The following is a 7,931-nucleotide window of genomic DNA, read 5'->3' as shown; positions in this document are numbered from 1 at the left end:
GCACACCAGGTGAGTCCCCGCTCCCCGGGCCGGCGCTCGGCTACTCCCCTGCCTCTACCACGGCCACGGCACCTGGTCAGGCCTCTACTATGAACTGCTGCCCCAGGGGCCTATCTTTCACCATGAGCTGCGACCCAGTGGTCGGCGCGGGTACCTCATTAGCTGCTACTGCCATACGAGTTCTCGCTATCTATGAGGGAATAGAAAGAAAAGTCAGATACCAATTTGAATAATCCAGATACCAATTAAAATCAAGTAGCACAAAAGAAAGAAATAAGTTGAATTTTCCTAGTGTCCCATAGCCTCTCGAAGATAAGTACAAATGTCTTCTTACCGATCCGAAACACTCTACTAGACAGGTCCTTGGACAACGAGATCGATGAACCTAGAACTCTGATACTAACTTTTTCATGACCTAAGTAGCCATGAGTGGCACCCACACTAATTCTCCTAGTGGGCGAACAAATCCCCAGAACCAATCATCATCTAATTAATCAATTTTAACACATTCAAGGATATAATGATAATAAAAATCTCCAAACTGTCTAATCATGCCATAAATAAATAAAGGTGCGGGAGTCCTGACTATTACAACCCCAAAATCTAAAAGCCATCGTACAAGAACTCTAAAACATAATTGTCTGAAGAATGAACAACTGTCTGAAATAATCATAAATGTCTGAAGTGAAATAGACATCCAAAATAAAAAAGATATTCAGGCGTCCTGGCATGGATAGGTGCTCACCCTCAAATCTGTTGAAAACTGGCCTCACACTAAATATGAGGTTTGGTAGACGTCTGTGGATCCCAATCTGCACTCAAAGGAATGCAGCAAGGTAGTATCAGTACAAACACTATATACCGGTAGATATCATAGGCCGACTAAGATTAGTATCATGCATACAATCATAAAATCAAAAGAATAGACAGATAGGTATAACAACACATAACCATATGAAAATATCAACAAAAATCACCCAACACCGAAATAAGATAAGCCCACACAAACGGTAATCAATAAAAGTAACTCAACCCATGTCATTACCAACACGACCATAATTCATGATTTTTCTCAACTCTATCACGTATCCGTACACATATGCTAAGTGCTATTGTTTGTCCAAATAGCCATGACCTGCAGGGGACCCATGGTGTCCATGTACCACTCGCTCCGGAACTGGCCTCGGATCACGAGCTCATAACTAGGTCGCATCCTCACCCCCTGTCAAATGTCCCTTTTCATATTTATATTATCTTGCTCATCATAATGTATTTCTATTCCACAATCAATAAGGGATATGAACAATCAATAAATCAATATCAAGGAACACAAGTCACCATGTCACAAGTCATATTAAGACTCAAGAATCAATTCATCAATAGCATGATTAAGGGAGTACTCCAAGTCAACAAGAAGAGTATTCATTAACTCCTTCTTTATCATATCGTAATAGTTCATCACATAATAAATCAATCAATGTCAAACTTAGGAATTTCCAACCACACTTTATGTCCGAAGCCCTAATCATGCTTCTCCTATCAATTTCATAACATATGCAATCAACTAATCCAAGTCTAACTCACGTAGACCGTAACCTACCTCAAAGCCAAACTGTAACAATGCAATCAGTCAGCAATAGCTTTCCCTTTTCGCAAAGCTTCAGAACGTTCAAAGTTTAGCAATTATAACGCTAAGTGAGTAATGGATCATCTACTCAAACAAACAACAATTGGGGAAGAGAACCCAATTACTTCTACCCTTTTCAAATGGGTGAACTACCACTAAGTGTGAATTCTTACTAACATCAATCCCAATAATCATATTCTATCCATTCATGGGTTTTCCACTCAATTCAACCCCTTTCAATCAGTTTTTTAGGCTAAAGCTTTCATTTTTATTGGAACCCTAAATCTCAATAAAAAAATTTCACCATTAATAACCAGTTTCTCATCCTAAGAAGTGATTATCTATGCTCCTAGATGATTAAACAACAATAAAATCGATAACCCATCAATTATTCAAGGGTTTACAATTTTCTAGGGTTCTAACATTTTCTTGCACCATTAAAGGACTCTTAATTCATATCAGAATTAACAAAAATGATGGAATGAACAAAGTAAAGGATCAAGACTTACCTTTCAACAGTGTTTTAGTTTCAACAGTGTTTTAGCCCTAGCCTTAGAAATTCGCCACAAGAATTCTTGGGAACTGTTTTGGAGTTATGTGGGGAATGGGCTCAGAATAAAGAATATAAAATATTAATTATGTCTCCCGTCGACCGCTGCAGCGGTTGATGTCTTACTGCAGCAGTCTCGCTATAGCGAGAAACCTCCCACTATGGCGAACCTCACTAACTCTTCCGGCCCCGCGGTGGTGATTCACCACCCACTACGACTGACTCGCTACAGCAGTCCCACAGCCGCTGCATCGGTCTATTTTGACATGTAGCTCGTGTTTTTCCATCAGTTTTCACCCAAAAATTCAAACACCAATCCGAGGCCTTACAAACGCAAACCAAACATGCACATATACATAAAAACACACTACGGACTCGCCCGCAGCCTCAGAATTCCTAACGGAGGTCTAGTTTTTTAAGTCACCCCTAATAACGACCTAGCGGATCGTTACACCTTCGGAGTGACGTAAGGTCGGTGACCTCCGACTATCGTTATGTGATTATCCTCGTCAACAAAAGCTTCAATAGAACTGAGCTAAAGCATCAAATAACATATTGAATCATGAAACATTAGAGAAGGGACGCATTAGAATGGAGTAATCTCTTTATGGAACATTCGTTAATGGGTATAGTTAGATTCATGCCAAAGAATGAGGCGAATGAATACCTTACATACCTTTGTTGAGTCATTAGATAACACAATCCAATAAGTCCATGTAGCACTTCAACCTATAACAATGATAACATTCTTATTAAGCTAGGGAAATATTAGTATCTTATGTATATCGAGCTGCACGCTCGTTCTGTAATGAATCGGGCAACATTTTCCCTGTTTCTTTCACATCCCATAAACTCAAAGCAACAAGAATAACAACGACACATCCAATCTATCGATATTCAACCACCACCTAACTCAGACCAACCATCAATCTGTCCATAAGACAAGAACAACAGCATGTACGATCTTCCGATGTAAATTCACATTTATCCCTTTAGCAAGTTGACTATGACATAGATAAATTTTAGATACTCTTAAGAAGAGGGAAATTTACCTCAACTTAGCAAGGACAATATCTTATTCAATTTTACTTCACCCCAAAGATCTTCCAATTAGACAACAAGATGAGAGAAGGAAATACACAACCTTTATGAACTTCCCAAGGCTAGAATGGTGTCTTAACCTTGTAGATTTAGCTTGGGATGGAAGGGATACTATCTAGAGAGCTTTTATGGTGTATTAGGATCAGGTTAGGTGTGAAATGAGGCCCCAAAGCATGGCCACCATCTTAAATACATAAAAACAATGGGCTACCACCGCCTCAAAACACGGCCTAGAAAATGGGCTGTTTTTATAAAAACGGTCCGTACTTCCCACCATTTTTCGAGTCTACTCTGCAGCGCTTTCTTAAAACGTACATAACTTTTTATGCAAAGCTCCGATTAACGAACGGTTTATTTCGTTAGAAACTAGAATCGATGAACTTGAATTTGGATAGTTAATGCACACCATAACTCATCATATGCTTGGAGATAAATCACCGAAAATTTGAGACAAATTCTGCCGTAATTACTATCCAAGCATAGGATCTTGACGAAACTTAATCCCTTCGATTTGCTTGACCTCTAATCTCCACGGAACTTACTTAACACTTGTTAAACATGGTTTAAGCAGTAGTAATCTTAATAATAATCTTATTCTCTGAGCTTACGTCGATTAACTTTTGACATAGCTTAGCGTACAAAAGTACGAGGTGTAATCTCCCTCCCCCCCCAAGAACATTCGTCCTCGAATGTAGAGGTATACAGGGAAGGTCTCTCTACTAATTTTTGATAGATTTTTCCCTATATGTGGGCACTACCTTGAACTTGCAATCAGCTAAAACTTGACTTATATGCCTCACAGGGTTACTTGAGTATCATATATATGTACATATTGGACCTTACATGGTTGTCATATAAAAAGAATGTCTACCTTACAAGCGATGTGTTACACCCCGTTTGATATCTGATGTAACGACCCGCTAGGTTGTTATGGGGGTAACTTAGAAAACTAGACCTCCGTTGGGAATTCCAAGGTCGCGGGTGACTCCATAGCATGTTTTTATGTATATGTGCATGTTAGGTTTGCATCTGTAGGGCCTTGGATTGGTGTTGGGATTTTTGGGTGAAAACTGGTGGAAAAACCAGAGCTACTGGTCAAAATATACCGCTGCAGTGGCTGTGGGATCGTAGTGAGTCAGTCGTAGCTGGTGGTGGATCACCGCCGGGCGCCAGGAAGAGTTAATGAGGTCCGCCATAGCAGGAGATTTCCCGCTATAGCGAGACATTGACCGCTGCAGTGATAGACGGGAGGCAAAATCAGTGTTTTATATTCTTTATTCTGAACCCATTCCCTACATAACTCCAAAATAGTTCCCAAGAACTCTTGTGGAAAATTTCTAAGGCTAGGGCTAAAACGCTCTTGAAAGGTAAGTCTCAACCCTTTACTTTGTTCATTCCATCATCTTCTTAAGTCCTACATGAATTAAGGGTCCTTTAATGGTGGAAGAAAATTTTAGAACCCTAGAAACTGTAAACCCTTGAATAATTAATGGGCTATTGATTTTATTATTTGTTTAATCGTCGAGAAGCATAGATTATCACTTCCGAGGGTGAGAAATTGGTTGTTAATGGTGGAAATTGTTGATTGAGACTTAGGGTTCCAATAAAAATGGAAGCTTTAGCCTAAAAACTGATTGAAAGGGGTTGAATTGAGTGGAAAACCCATGAATAGATAGAATAGGATTATTGGGATTGATGTTAGTATGAATTCACACTTAGTGGTAGTTCACCCATTTCAAAAGGGTAGAAGTAGTTGGGTTCTCTTCCCCAATTATTGTTTGTTTGAGTAGATGATCCATTACTCACTTAATGTTATGATTGCTAGACTTTGAACGTTCTAAAGCTTTGCGAAAGGAGAAGGCTATTGCAGAGTGATTGCATTGTTCTAGTTCGACTTTGAGGTAGGTTACGGTCTACTTGAGTTAGACTTGTATTAGTTGACTGTATATGTTATGAAATTGATAGGAGAAGCATGATTAGGGCTTTGGACATAAAGTGTGGTTGGAAATTCCTAAGTTTGACATTGATTAATTTATTATGTGATGAACTATTATGTTATGATCAAGAAGGAGTTAATGAATACTCTTCTTGTTGACTTGAAGTACTGCCTTAATCATGCTATTGCTGAATTGATTCTTGAGTCTTGATATGACTTGTGATATTGTGACATGTGTTCCTTGATATTGATTTATTGATTGTTCACATCCTTTATTGATTGTGGAACGGAAATACATTGTGATGAGAAAAATATTATAAATATGAAAAGACACATTTGACAGGGGGTGAGGATGGAGCCTAGTTATGGGCTCGTGATCCGAGGTCAGTTCTGAAGTGAGTGGTACATGGACACCATGGGTCCCCTGCAGGTCATAGCTATTTGGGCAAACAATACCACTTAGCATGTGTGTACGGATACGTGATAGAGTTGAGAAAATTCGTGTGTTATGGTTATGTTGGTAATGACACGGGTTGAGTTACTTTTATTGATTGTTGTTTGTGTGGGCTTATCTTATTTCGGTGTTGGGTGATTCTTTTTGATAGTTTCATATGGCTATATGCTGTTGTGCCCATGTGTCTATTCTATTGATTTTATGATTGTATGCATGATGCTAATCTTAGTCGGCCTATGATATCTACCGATACATAGTGTTTGTACTGATGCTACCTTGCTGCATTCCTTTGAGTGTAGATTGGGATCCAGAGACGTCTACCAGGCCTCATATTTAGCGTGAGGCCAGTTTTTGACAGATTTGAGGGTGAGCTCCTATCCATGCCAGGCCGCCTAAAGATCTTTCTTATTTTGGATGTGTATTTCATTTCAAACATTTATGATTATTTTAGACCGTTATGTTTTAGAGTCCTTGTGCGATGACTTTCGAATTTTGGGGTTGTAATATTTAGGACTTTCGCACCATTATTTATTTATAGCATGATTAGATAGTTTGGAGATTTTATATTATCATTATATTCTTGAATGTGTTAAAATTAATCAAGTAGATGATGATTGGTTAAGGGGATTGGTTCGTCCACTAGGGGAATTAGTATGGGTGCCACTAGGGGAATTACTACACCGAGCAACATTATAGTCGGCCGGGTATGGTACCTATTGTACAACCACTGATCAGTTGGGTATATCCACTAAGCCTCCCATAGTTGGGTACATTTCCATCGAGTCTCCCATGGCCGGGTACGATTCCACCGAGTCTCCCATGGCCGGGTACGATTCCACCGAGCCCTATTATGGCCGGGTACATTATGATGATGTTACTTATAGATGTACACATATTTTTCACAATCACATCATGCATGTCATAATCCCTTGTGGAAAGTTCAAGTTACAGGTTGCTCTTCCCCTATTAGACACGACTCATAGACATTCCTAGTACAAACATGCTCTGATACCAAGTTTTTCACGCCCCAAACCATGGGGCATGACGGGCACCCGACTTTACTGGCCGAGCACCACCTAGCGTACATTCAACATATTCAACCTAATACAACTACGATTAACCCTGTGACATACGTATAATGTAAAGAAATCACCTGCCACTAATGTCTACATATGACAACGTGACCGACAAGGCCACAACAACAACACTAGTACCAAACTAAAGCCGACAAGGCCATATGTGACATCTATATATATAACATCTGTCTATGAGCCTTTAAGAGTGCATAATGTAACATAACGGTCGGGACAGGGCCTCACCATACCCAAAAGATACATATACGACATGTACATAACAACATACCTAAAACTGAGCAAGTCAGAATAATTAGAGCTTGCTGACTAGCCGCTGAACCAGGCGAGCCTACTGAGAGGGTCCTCTAAGCTGACTATCAGGACCTGCAATATGAAATAAAGTGTCCCAAGTAATGGGATATCAGTACGGATAAAAGTACTGAGTATGTAAGGCAGGAATGGAATAACAAGTAATGGAATAAGTCTAAGTCAGGGAAGAGCAACCTGTAACCTGAGCTTGCCACAGGGGAGTATGATATGTATGCTGTGATTGCGAAAAATATAAGTAACATTATCATCATAATGTACCCGGCCATAATAGGGCTTGGTGGAAATCGTACCCGGCCATGGGAGGCTCGGTGGAAGCGTACCCGGCCATGGGAGGCTCTGTGGAAGCGTACCCGGCCATGGGAGGCTTGGTAGTAATACCCAACTGATCAGTGGTTGCATAATAGGTGTCGTACTCGGCTGACTATAGCATAACTCGGTGTAGTAAAATAATATATATATATATATATATATACACACATATAAAATGCACGATGAACTTATAGAAGTAACATCTGGGCCCTTCGGAGTGACGTAAGGTCGGTGACCTCCGAATATCGTTATGTGATTATCCTTGTCAACAAGAGCTTCAATAGAACGTGGATCATAATAAGCTAAAGCAACAAATAACATATTGAATCATGAAACATCAGATGTGGGAAGCATTAGAATGGATTAATCTTTTTATGGAACATTCGTTAATAGGTATAGTTGGATTCGTGCCAAAGAATAAGGGGACCAAAAACCTTACATACCTTTGATGAGTTGTTGGATAACACAATCCAAGCAGCCCATGTAGCACTTCAACCTATAACAGTCATAACATTCATATTAAACTAGGCAAATATTAGTATATTATGTAT

The 7,931-nt window shown here is 39.6% G+C and overlaps 1 long non-coding RNA gene across 2 annotated transcripts; it reads right to left on the bottom strand.

Moving 5' to 3' along the window:
* Nucleotides 1-518: 518 nt before the first annotated feature.
* Nucleotides 519-6,453, bottom strand: LOC132042169 (uncharacterized). 2 transcript variants are annotated; one of them, XR_009411376.1, is made up of 2 exons: nt 2,845-6,453; nt 519-812 (listed from the first exon to the last, which is right to left on the bottom strand). It is a non-coding gene; the product is annotated as an uncharacterized LOC132042169 (long non-coding RNA). The 2 variants fall into 2 exon arrangements; XR_009411377.1 differs by having other exon boundaries at nt 2,854-6,453.
* Nucleotides 6,454-7,931: the final 1,478 nt, after the last annotated feature.

Source organism: Lycium ferocissimum, unplaced genomic scaffold (assembly GCF_029784015.1).
Source record: "Lycium ferocissimum isolate CSIRO_LF1 unplaced genomic scaffold, AGI_CSIRO_Lferr_CH_V1 ctg13780, whole genome shotgun sequence".
NCBI classification, from domain to species: Eukaryota; Viridiplantae; Streptophyta; class Magnoliopsida; order Solanales; family Solanaceae; genus Lycium; species Lycium ferocissimum.
Note: the sequence above shows the minus strand (reverse complement) of the source record. Positions and strands in the feature narration are given on the sequence as shown.